This window comes from Hyperolius riggenbachi, chromosome 10 (genome assembly GCF_040937935.1).
Source record: "Hyperolius riggenbachi isolate aHypRig1 chromosome 10, aHypRig1.pri, whole genome shotgun sequence".
Lineage (NCBI taxonomy): Eukaryota > Metazoa > Chordata > Amphibia > Anura > Hyperoliidae > Hyperolius > Hyperolius riggenbachi.
The window spans coordinates 61,830,478-61,843,550 of NC_090655.1; the positions used below are offsets into that span (position 1 = coordinate 61,830,478).

Sequence of the window (13,073 nt, forward strand, 5' to 3'; positions counted from 1 at the left end):
CAGCCTGCTGTGGACAGTACTTCTTCCCCGCAGTGACCCACCCCACCAACACAGGCCTTCCCTACAGTCACTGATGTACCCAGCACCAGCAGTCACCTTGCTTTGATGAGTAAACCCCCTATTGCACTGTGTTTACCTAAGCAGCCTGCCATGTGCAGCAGCAGCGCCCCTGATCACGTGCAGCTCAGTCTGCAGCCACCTGCATCCATTACAGCAGCCCTGTCCCTTCCAGCAGCCTAGCCACCTGCATCCATTTCTAGCAGCCTTGTCCCTTCTAGCAGCCCTGTCCCTTCCAGGAGCCTAACTACGGGATTCCCCAGACTACCAATATACACACACAGGTTCTCACGGCACTCCCATAGAACTGGCTCCGAGTCCTAACCGCATCTATTTACATCAAGACTTTCTATAGCGGCCACACAGGGGAGCTCCACACACAAGTGCAATGGACATTTTACAGTACCGGCCACAAGAGGGAGCTCCGAAAACAATGCTGCCGGCTTACATACGGGCTCCTGGATCCTGGCTGCTCAGTGTGATGCCTCCAGAGAGCGGACTCTCTTCCTCCTCAGCTGTGCAGAGCGGAGACTCCTCCTTCTCCTCCGGCTGGGAATCGCTCGAGCGTGCTGTGTCCGCGAGGTCTGTGTGTCTCGTGCCGCTGCTGCTGTAGATGCCTCGCGCTGGTGACGTAGAGTTGTGAATCTCGCTCTCCTATATGTAATGTATACAATAACATTGCGTACTACAGTATACTGTGATCGATGTTATATACTAGGCATATCATACTGTATATTGCCTGTCTGTGTAAATGGGAAGCACAGCTTTTTATTTGTTTCTGCAACTAGGTGTACAATACGTTTATGCTGTTACTGGGGACTTCTCATTCTGCTGGACTAGCCTTACACTGATAACACAGTCCACTTCAGCTTATAGGAGGGCTATCTAACTCTGAGCTCACCTCCATCTCTACTGGGCTTTTATTTCCCCTGTACCCCAGTATAATCAATGCTGGTTCAGCTGTACCACAAAGCAGCCCTCAGATCCCATTTGTATAGCTGCTGAGCCATAAGATATCAGCAATTCTTCTTAGCAAGGCGTGATATGCTGGGGACAGGGGCGTCTCTAGCCATTTTTGTCACTCCATGCGAGGAAACCTGTGGCGCCCTGCCATCCCACACACCCAATCTTTCAACCATAAAACAATCATAACGCAGCAATGATTCACCATAAAAAAATTATAACGGCGCAATGATTCACCATAAAAAATCTTAATGTGGGCAGCCTTCACCAGAAAATAATCGTCTGGCCAGCGTTCACCAGAAAATAATTGTCTGTGGCCAGCGTTCACCAGAAAATAATCGTCTGTGGCCAGCGTTCACCAGAAAATAATCGTCTGTGGCCAGCGTTCACCAGAAAATAATCGTCTGTGGCCAGCGTTCACCAGAAAATAATCATCTGTGGCCAGCGTTCACCAGAAAATATTCGTAATGTGGCCAGCGTGCACCAGAAAATATTCGTAATGTGGCCAGCGTTCACCAGAAAATAATCGTCTGTGGCCAGCGTGCACCAGAAAATAATCGTCTGTGGCCAGCGGTCACCAGAAAATAATCGTCTGTGGCCAGCGGTCACCAGAAAATAATCGTATGTGGCCAGCGTTCACCAGAAAATAATCGTAATGTGGCCAGCGTTCACCAGAAAATAATCGTAATGTGGCCAGCGTTCACCAGAAAATATTCGTAATGTGGCCAGCGTTTACCAGAAAATAATTGTAATGTGGCCAGCGTTCACCAGAAAATATTCGTAATGTGGCCAGCGTTCACCAGAAAATATTCGTAATGTGGCCAGCGTTCACCAGAAAATAATCGTAATGTGGCCTGCATTCACCAGAAAATAATCGTAATGTGGCCTGCGTTCACCAGAAAATTATCCTAATGCGGCCAGCGTTTCACTAAAAATGTCTAATTACCTGCAAAAAGAAAAGCATTTACTCACCTGTAGAAGACTCCTCTCCCTGGGCGAAGCTCCCCCGACGATCTTCCTGCAGCAGCGCAGCCAGCCTCCGAAAGTTCTGCACTGACGGGCAGAGCAGGGCTACAAGAAGATGGCGTCCGAAGCCCTGTACTGGAGACACAAATAGTCTCCAGTACAGGGCTTCAGACGCCATCTTCCCGTAGCCCTGCTCTACCTGCCGGAAGACTATGCAGGCTGTAACAGTGAGCTGCGGGGATGAACTGGTGCGGAGTCTAGTAGACGCCGCAGCCAGTTCACTACAGGGGTCGCACAGTCTGGCGGGGTAAGGTGGGCACTTCCCCTCGTCCTCCACCCGTGGCAGTGCGCCTCCCCCACCCAGCGCTCCAGGCCACCGTTTGTCCTTGCCTGGTGGCTGGGACGCCTCTGGCTGGGGATATCCTGTTTAAAGAATACCAGAGCCCAAAGGAAGATGAGAAACAGGAAGGGGGATGGAAGCTGGCGAGTTTGGTGAAATTGGATGTCTGTATGCGCCCTTATTAGGCCTGTTTTTCACAGGCGGCTGAAGTTCCCATTTGTCGCACAGTTCAGCCTCCTGGCTGCTGGACACAAGTGCCATTTGGTTGCAATTACATGCAGCTGGATGGAAGCGTTTGTGAACGCCACACAAGTCACATTTGACATGCGATGGTGTTACCTGTCAGCCAAAATCCATCTCATTTTACCACCACCATGCTTATATGTGACTCCACGGGGTGCACCTCGACATGCAGTAGGTGGCACAGCGGGGGACACTGTGGTTAAAGGGGGCACAGGGGACAGAGGGGGAACAGTGTTTCGACTTAAAGAGAATCTGTACTCTAAAATTCTTACAGTAAAAAGCATACCATTCTATTCCTTATGTTCTCCTGGGCCCCTTTGTGCTGTTTCTGCCAATCCCTGCTGCAATCCTGGTTTGTAATTAACAGTTTTAGGCAGTGTTTACAAACAATAGACTGGCTTCTAACCAGAGTATCATAGGCTGAGAACAGCTTACTGTGTGACTGATGCAGAGCTTGGAGGGGGTGTGTAAAGCTTCTGCCAATGACAAGCAGTGCTGCACATTCCACACATTCCAGCCTCAACCCGACAGAAACCACAGAGGAGATAAGATTTATTACAGAGACAGTGCAAGTAGGAAAGGATGCAGTAAGACAGACCACAATAGAACAGTAATAGGAACTTATAGGACAGAAGAAATAAGGCTCAAACATTTGTTACAGAGTCTCTTTAAGTATGGATTCGGGTTAAAAATTAAGGTGTGGGTCCTAATGAAGCACATAGCTGGAAATAGTCTGCAATGTAGACTAGGGATGGTCAATGAGGTGCAATACTTGCTAGTTGATGTAGGCTTTTGCAAAGTGTGAATCAATTGTAAATGTATGCAGCTTGAAAATGGGCCAATCCAATCTCATGAAGGTGGAATTTGATTGGTCCACTTTCAAGCACCATGCACCTGCCCTGCCAGCACATTCATCCTTCTCCTGTCCAGTCACTGCACCATGGCAATGCTCCCAGAATGCACCTGCCTTGCAAGTGCATTCATCCTTCTCCTGTCCAGTCACTGCACCATGGCAATGCTGCCAGCATGTAACATTGATTTAACATGCCAATGGGAAATAATTATGTTGTGTCATCTCATTACAGCTGGAAATATTGGGAGGCTCAAACACATGACTGAACAAGTCCAGCACACTCCGCCTGCTGTTTACTTTGCAATGACTGGAAGAACTTCATTCTCAAGGGGCAAATGACTTCTTACTTCTAAGGCACGTGACTACCGAACTCGGCTACTTAGATGTGGTATCAGGTGGGTATGTGAATACCTAAATACTGCATCTGGGGCACATAGTTCCTTCATTCTGATACCTGGGGGCACATGGCTAGTTAATTTTGGTGTCTGGGGACTGGGAAACAAAGCTGCTCAATTGTAATGTCTGGGATGTATGGCTGCTGTATTCTGGTATTGTGGGGTGTATAGCTACCTCATTCTAGTATCTGGCAGCACATGGCTGCATATATTGTGAAAAAGGGAAAAACACTGTTTACTTTGGGGGCTGCATTCCTTGTTGGACGTCAGAGTGAGCCGCGTTATATGGCGGTCAAAGCAGCCGCTCCAGGATAGTGATGGGAAGTACAGATCTTTTTAAGGATTCGGATCATTCGAATCGGATCATTAAAAAGATCCGGATCTTTGAACCGAATCATTTGAATCAATTTACTAGGGAAGCAGACTGGGGGTGAAATGACTAGCAGGACAGGACTTTCCCTGCACTGTACATTCTGTATGTTCCTGTTCCTTCCAGACAGACATCCACTGTGAACCGAATCTTTCATTGTGATGATCCGGATGATTCGACTCACAAAAAAGATCCGGATCAAATGAACGATTCATTCATGATCCGGACAACACTACAAGTCCCACCAGGAGTCACCACAGTGCAGTGAATATTAATTAGCCATGTGGTTAGTCACTGAGCATGTGCAAGCAGTCTAACGCAGCTCTACAGGGGTATAACGTACAGCATGCTGCACTTTCATTTAACGTGCAGCGTTATACCCTAACGCAAGGTGTGCACTGTGAACAGCACATTGATTTTACAGTGCTGTGACTTAGGCTGCGTTACTGGCTGCTGTAACGTGGGACTTTAACGTCCCACTGTGAAACCAGCCTAAACATTCGTTAAAACTGTGCATTCAGGAACCTCTCCAATATTACATATATTTTTGGTTTTCAGCACTGGAACAATTAGGTGAAAAAAAAAAAAAAAAAGAAATGATATATGTACTAGGAGTACTCCATAATTGTGAAATAATACTTTTCTATCATTCTCCCCGTCTAAAGCCTCATACACACGGGCTACAACTGTCGCCGCAACCACGTGGCACGCACGTGTTGCGGCGACAGGTCGCCCGTGTGTATGAGGCGCGCACCACGAACCGTCTCTTGTCAGAGCTGTCACCAGGCGACTGACTTTGCCAATCGCCTGGCGACAGCTGTCGCCGCAACTTTGACGCAACTGTCGCTAGTCCGCCGTGTGTATGCGGACTAGCGACAGCAACTCCATACACAATGCATGGAGCTTCCGGCGGAGGGACGGCGGGGAGGAGGAACCTTCGGCGACGGCTTCCGCCGAATCTGTGTGTCCCTCTGTGCGCCGTGTGTACGGCTGTTGCACAGAGGGACCTGGCGACGAGCTGTCGCTGCTTTTTTTAAAAAAAAATGTTATGGCTCTTGCCACAGCGGTGGCTCGTGTGTATGAGCCATAAGACTGTTTCTGGCATTGCTTGATGATTTTTAATTCACTATTAATACTTGTTCAGATGTATTTGTATATTATCATTTTTAAGCATCAAAAATTCTTATACTGTACACCCGGTGGTACACGTACCATGTGTTCAGAACCTAACAGCTATTGGGTTCTTAAAAGTTCTGCAACATTTATCTGGGTCATATCAGATCACAGTAAGTTTTGCTAAAGGATGAATGAAATGGCGTGTGTACAGTTGCTGCAGCATACCGTACATGTAATGGCATCACCGACACTTTATAAAAATGTACTGTAGTACTGTAGCAGTTACAAGACTGCTATATGACAAAACATCACTGCAACCTCAACCATTATTATAATTTCTGATTATCTTCCACCCTTATCTTTTTGCTCAAAGTGGGGAAAAAAATGCATAGCACTACTAGGGATGCTAAGTAGGGCCCTGCCCAGCCATGATGGTTAGAGGCCAGCAGGAATAGTGACCTGTGAGAGGGATTAATCCCAACCTCCTCACTAACCAATCCACATGGGAATGATTCTGGGGATGAGGTGCTTTGCAAGAGATGCTAGGAAAATCTACCCCTTCCTTGAGCACGACTTAGGGCCTGTTTCCACTAGAGCGAATCTGCATGAGTTTTCTGCATGCAGATTCGCATACCCAATAATAGTCAATGGGCCTGTTTCCATTTGTCAGGAAATCTGTGCGGTGGACTGTGCATAAAAAAATCTGCACAGCAGAGCAAGTGGAATTCGTACACCGCAAGGCTAGTGTGCAATTCGCCTGTAATGTAATTAATAGGAAAAACGCATGCGTTTTCGCATAAAATTAATGTAAAAGCACACAGGCACTGACATGGTTAAAATTTTATACTTATAAACCGATGCAAAGTTTAACACGTTTTTGCATTAAAATTTGCATACAAACGCGTATGAATTCGCATCCGCATGCAAATTCGTTTTCGCGTTTACCACAATGGAATCGCACCGCACTAGTGGAAACTTAGACTTAGGGCCCGTTTCTACTAGCGCGAATTCGCATGCATTTTCTGCATGCAGATTCGCATAACCAATACAAGTAAATGGGCCTGTTTCCGCTTGTCAGGAAAACTGAGCGTTTTGCTGTGCAGGAAAAATCTGCACAGCAAAGCCCTCAGAATTTGCACACCGCACACTACTTGCGATTTGCATGTAATGTATTTAATAGGAATTCGTATTGCGTTTTTGCTATGCCAATTTTCCAGGCGAATTCACTTACGTTTTCATGTAAAATCACACAGGCACTGACATGGTTAAAATCGCATACTTACAAAAATACACAAACGCATGCGAATTTGCATCTGCATGCAAATTCATTTATGCGTTTTTCGCAAAGAAATCACACCGCACTAGTGGAAACTGGCCCTAAAGGACAAGATGATCCTAAAAAGTACCGCACCACTCACGAATATCTAATTAGAACACGAATCGGTCTTTATTAATACAAACAAAAGCACATAAACACTTAAAAGCCAGGTACATTAAAAGTAGCACTGAAAACGAGTATCAACAAATAATGATAATATTGATCATTCCAATAAATACAGATAAATGTGATACATGGTCCTATGACTCCATGGTAGCCAACATATGGTTCAAACCCTATTGAAAGTACAATGCAATGGGCAGCACGGTGGCGTAGTGGTTAGCGCTCTTGCCTTGCAGCGCTGGGTCCCCGGTTTGAATTCCAGCCAGGTTAACATCTGCAAGGAGCTTGTATGTTTTCCCCGTGTCTGTGTGGGTTTCCTCCGGGCACTCCGATTTCCTCCCACATCCCAAAAAAATACAGATATGTTAATTGGCTTCCCCCTAAATTGGTCCTAGACTACAATACATACACTACACAATACATACATATATATATATATATATATATATATATAAATAATAATTTTATTTTTTTTTACTATGTACAGCGCTGCGGAAGATGACGGCGCTATATAAATACTAAATAATAATAATACTGTATATGCATAAATTGTGCCAGCAACTTCCATATAAAGTGCAATTTGCTAAGAATATATATAGCATGGATAGTGTACAATAGGATGAGAATGAATCCCAAAAGTATAAGTGAAATATAAATGGCAAGAAAACAAACCAAGGATCCAAAAGGGACATGAATAGTGAAGCGTGTGGGCAGCAGTGAGGGAAGTGAAGGAAACAAGGCGCTCACAAGCACCGTGAGAGCAGAGCGCAGGCACCGCAACCAGATGTAGAAAAGGGAAGGTAGAAGCTGGCTGGAGGTGTGAGGGAGCTTATTGAGGAGAGCTGGGCGAGGCTCCTGACCGCCACACAAGGGCAATGTAAGTCTATGGGGACTTGCACACTATAGCGACACGATGCAGTGCGACAGAAGTAGCTAAATTGACACAAGGTTGCCGCAAACTCTGCAGTGCATTGCCGCATGATCCGTGCTTACCGCATGGATTACGCAACAGTGCAAGTGTATGGTGATGCGGTAAGTGTGAATCCGATTGCAGCAGCGGTGCGGCACATAGGCAGAGCGATGACATTTCAGTGACGTACTTTCTGTCCAGCAGGAAGTACATCACTGCGCGGGGGAAGCACTACACATATTACCCTGTTGGTGCACTTTGCCGCAGTGTAATATACCTGGGGAAATGGTGCACCCTGAGCTCTCCTGCTGCAGGATGACTGCACTGCACAATGGCCTTGATTCACTAAAGCTACTGCCCACAAACAGCGCGGGTTATTAGCACACAGGTGCTACGCGCAGTCCTGTCAGCAAAGCGTGAGCACTTAACTTACGCGAGATGCTTCTAACTGACGCGCGATGTGCTTGTAGTGCAACTGCGATACTCTGCTAGTGCGGCTGCTACAGTGGATTATGGCGGTTGTGCTACAAGCACATCGTGCAGAAGTTAAAAGCATTGCAGATAAGTTGAGAACGCACGCTACGCTGACGGGACCTCGTGCTAATATTAACTGGGGCTGTTTGTCCGCGGTAGCTTTAGTGAATCAAGGCCTGTATGTCAAATTGGCCTTAAAGGGGCCCTGAGATGGGGGATAGAATAAATTCATACATACCTGGGGCCTCCTCCAGCCCCCTTCGGCCTGATCCGTCCCTCGCTGCCATCCTCCGCCTTCTGGATTTACCGTAAAGGCTCCCATAAGTTCGGCCAGTTTAGTCGCGCACACACCCCTGTCGCGCTCATATAGCTGGGAGCATTCTGTGCCTGTGCAGTACTATGCAGTCGCAGAACACTCTCAGCCACGAGAGTGCAATGGGGGAGCATGCGCAACTGGCCGTACTTACGGAAGCACTTAGAGGATCCAGAAGACGTAGAATGGCGGAGAGGAAGCAATCACGTTTAAGAGGGCCGGAGGAAGCCCCAGGTATGTATGAATGTTCTCTATCCCCCGGTCTCAGGTACGCTTTAAGGAACTATCTTCTAAACTGTACAGTTTCAATACTGTGTAAGTACTCAGTGGGCCTGATTTGTCAAGACCAGCACAAGGAAAACTGATGCAAAAGTGTTGCAGTTGTCCTGAGCAATCCGTCAGAATTTCTATTTTATTTGACAGTTAATCCCTGATTGGTTGCTCTCGGCGGCATAATTACTCTACTTTATATTGCATTTGTGTAATAAATCAGCCGCAATACAGTCCTACACAGCACTTCATAAGTCAGGTGCATACAATTCATTAAGCAGTAGAAGTATACATCAGAGCCTATAAGAAGGTGCCCTGGTGTATTATAGCTTTGGCTATGCCACCAGTCATGTAGGTATAGGAGTATTATGTTACAATGTAATGCACTGCAAGTCTCAGTGTGAACCAGCCCTTAGGTAGCATCTCCTAGGTAGCACCACGGAATATGCTGGCGCTTTATAAATCAATAACCCTGGACGTGTTTAAGGGCTCGTTTCCACTGTAGCGGTGCAGAATCGCCTGGATTCCACCGCAGAAGAAATCGCATGCAGGTGCGTTTTTTTACGCGTTATTTTACGCGATTACGCATGCGATTTCGCATAGGTTAGGCTATGTGCGTTTTTAACCATGTCACTGCCTGTGTTAATTTACATTGGTTCCTATGCGGAATCGCATGCGTAATCGCGTAAAATAACGCGTAAAAAACGCATGCGATTTCCCTATTAAATACATTAGCGGCGATTCGCATGCATTCCACTAGCAGGCGAATTCGTTGGCTCTTTTGTGCGTTTTTTCACCGCTCATAAAAACGCACCACGCAAACGCTACAGTGGAAACAGGTCCATTCACTTGCATTACATGTGCGAATCTGCATGCGTTGGACGCATGCAGATTCGCGATAGTGGAAACGAGCCCTGAATCCAGACTGAAAGCCCCACCTGTTCAGTTTGGCATTTGCAGAAATATAACTTTTGTTGTGTGAAAACTTCATCCTACTTCCAATTACTGAATCTGAGAGAGCCTAAGCGCTTTGAGTCCTATGGGAGAAAAGCGCTATGGAAATGTTATTATATTGTATTATACGTTACCTGTCCTGTAGCAGCCTCTGCGCTGTGTCCGTAACCTTCCATGTGGCCTCTGTCAGACGTTATGCACCAGTTGTGTGCATGGAGAGCCTCCCGGGGGTTACAGGCATCACGCGCTGGCTGCTACAGGACAGGTAATGTATAAATGCACACACGGGGGGGGGGGAACACATTTATATATTAGGCAGGCAGCGGCGGGCAAAGACGATTCCCTTAAAAGGACTACTGTAGGGGGGTAGGGGACAAAAAGATGAACTTACCTGGGGCTTCTAACAGTCCACCGCAGACATCCTGGGACTGCACAGCCACTCACCGATGCTCCGGTCCCCGCCGCCGGTTCACTTCCAGAATTTGCAACTTTAAAGTCGGAAAACCACTGCGCCTGCGTGGCAGCATCCTTGCTCCTGCTGACATCACCGGAAGTGTAATGCGGAGGCCCAGTACTGTCTGCATCTGTGCAGTGCACTCTCGGTGGCGGGAGCCAGGATGGGACTGCGCAGGCGAAGTGGTTTTCTGACTTTAAAGTCGTAAATTGGAAGTGAACCAGAGGTAGGGCCCAGAGCATCGGTGAGTGGCTGCGCGGGCACAGGATGTCTGCGGGGGACCATCAGAAGCCCCAGGTAAGTTCAACTCTCTTTCTGCCTACTCCCCTACAGTAGTCCTGAAATCGGACGGGAATTCGCCTGCAGTATATGGGCAGCTTCAATGAACAGACAAATTTATCTGTAATCAGATTTGATTAGAGTTAAATTTGTCTTTGTCAAATCTGCCCATGATCTCCTGATGTATGGGCACCTTAACAGGTTTTTTTCCAGTCAGGACCCAGTGAGATTACTGATAAGGAATTACAGCCATAAACTACTTTACTCTAGGAAGCCCAGTTCTCTGCCAGGAGAGGATAGATATAAAAAAGGGCAATAGTTCATATACTGTATTCTAGAACTCTGAAGGTGCGTACACATGCACTACCACCGGTAACGACGGGTCCATCGGACCCTCCCGCTGGGCAGACGTTCCAGCGACAGTAGTGCGTGTGTACAGTCTGTCAGGCAGACTGATGAGGCTGTTTCTGAACTATACTGTTGGCTGAACATCCGCCCAGCGGGAGGGTCCGGCGGACCCGTCGTTGCCAGCGGTAGTGCGTACACACCTTGAGACACAGAGACAGACTTACAGTCAGCTGAGACAAAACAATAATTCTGCTTTTTTAAACCTAAAAAAAAACTGGGATATCGAAGTCATTTTTTTAGGAGTAGGAGGATATATGCATTTGTTTACCTCTTCACTTAAATAGGAACTCCAGTGAAAATGTAATTTAAAAAAAAGTGCTTCATTTTTACAATAATTATGTATAAATGTCAGCCAGTCATTCAGTGTTTGCCCATTGTAAAATCTTTCCTCTCCCTCATTTTACATTCTGACATTTATCACATGGTGACATTTTTTTTGGTCCTCAGTTTCCTGTGGGAGGGGTTTCATCACAATAACAGCCATACAGAGCCCACTGATCCGCTTGTGAAAAGGAAAAGATTTCTCATGGGAATGGGGGTATCAGCTACTGATTGGGATGATGTTCAATTTTTGGTCACAGTTTCTCCTTAAGTGTCACTTTAAATGACAGGCAGCATGTCCCCTGAATAACATCAGTATGTCTTCCAAATCAGGTGATTAAAGCGGACCTGAATTCAGAAGTCCTCTCTGCTCTAAGCCCAATGTACACTATACGATTCGATTACGATTCTATTTACGATTCGATTAAATCCGACATGTCCGATCGGGATTCAATTCAACTCTATTCGCCATTGTTTTGCAATGGCAAATCGAATTGAATCGAATCCTGATCGGACATGTCTGATTTAATTGGATCGTAAATAGAATCGTAATCGAATCGTAACGTGTAGATTGGGCTTAAAAGATACACAACAGCATAATAACCTTACAGCTGATACAAATCTTAAAATAAATCTGCATTGTTACTACTTCCTGATTCATGGAGGCAGACATATTGTGAAGCCCCATATGCATGCTCAACAGCGGGTTTTTTTTTTATGCAGTGCTGCATAAAAGACCACTGTTCAGCATGTGTATGGGGCTTTAACATCCAGGGCTTTCAAATGGGCTTATCTGCGATCTCTGCTAATAGGCAGTCATGTGACACAGGGGAGAGATCAGATTACATCTTGTGATTATACACAAATGAGGGGGAATTAGACAGGCTAGACTCTCTAAATACATACAGGGTGCATTTCTCTCCATTTTCCTTCTGTCCTGTGCAAGAGTTCAGGGCCCATTTAAGGGCCCTTTTCTACGAGCAGTTGATAGGCTGTGAAAAGGCTGTCAAACTCTCACAACTGCATGCCGCTGCGTGCTGCTGCCTGGCAACTGCTTACTAGCTGCCTGGTAACTGCTCACTGCTGCTGGGTAACTGCTTACTGAGCGCACAGTTCAACCGCCTGTGGAAAAGGGCCCTAAAGAAAACCTAAGGCAAAAAAACAGTTTCACTTCCCTGGGGCTTCTGCCAGCCCCTGCAGCTGTCCTGTGCTCATGCCGGGATCCTGCCATGCTCCAGTCACCCACAGCCCCCTCTTTCAGCTGGATGCACAGCCCCGGTCTACGCACCTCCTTATCGCACCCCAGTGGACGGGAACTCTCTGCACATGTGTAGTACGGGAAAATCTATACTTCTTATGCACAGAACGCTCCCGGCAACGGAGCGCTATCGAGGGTGTGAGCGGCCGGCACCGGGCATGCGCAGGGGCCACTGACTCGCTAGGTTGTCTGACTGAAAGAGGTGCATGCGGGTGACTGGAGCATCACACAATCACAGTGCGGGCACACGGCGGCTGCAGGGGGCCGGATGAAGCCCCAGGGAAGTTGAACTTTTTTTTTTATTTTCGCTTTAGGTTAACTTTAAACAGCTATATTATGTAATTATATTCTCAAAATAAAAATTTGCAATTACGTGATCACAAATGACATCACTCGGCAACATGTCCACAAATAACCTAATTAACCACCTGAGCGGTATGGATGAGCTCAGCTCGTCCATGACCGGCGTGGTAGATTGCTCAGGCCCTGGTGGGCCGATTTTTCACACGGTTTGCTTTGTTACACGCAGCTAGCACTTTGCTAGCTGCGTGTAGAAGCCAATCGCCGCCGCTCCGTGCCGCGTTAGAGGGCGACCCCCCCAAGACACCTTGCGCAGCCTGGCCGATCACTGCCAGGCTGCGCTATGGGGTGTATAGTGACTCCCCCAGTCGCCATGACTTCATCCCGA

At 46.9% G+C, this 13,073-nt stretch overlaps 1 long non-coding RNA gene across 1 annotated transcript in view; it reads left to right on the plus strand.

Moving 5' to 3' along the window:
• Positions 1–638: 638 nt before the first annotated feature.
• Positions 639–13,073, plus strand: part of LOC137533832 (uncharacterized) — a 64,722-nt gene continuing 52,287 nt past the window's right edge. The window contains exons 1-2 of the long non-coding RNA XR_011024231.1: positions 639–717; positions 3,655–3,817. This is a non-coding gene — a long non-coding RNA (uncharacterized lncRNA). The remainder of the gene's footprint in view (positions 718–3,654; positions 3,818–13,073) is intronic.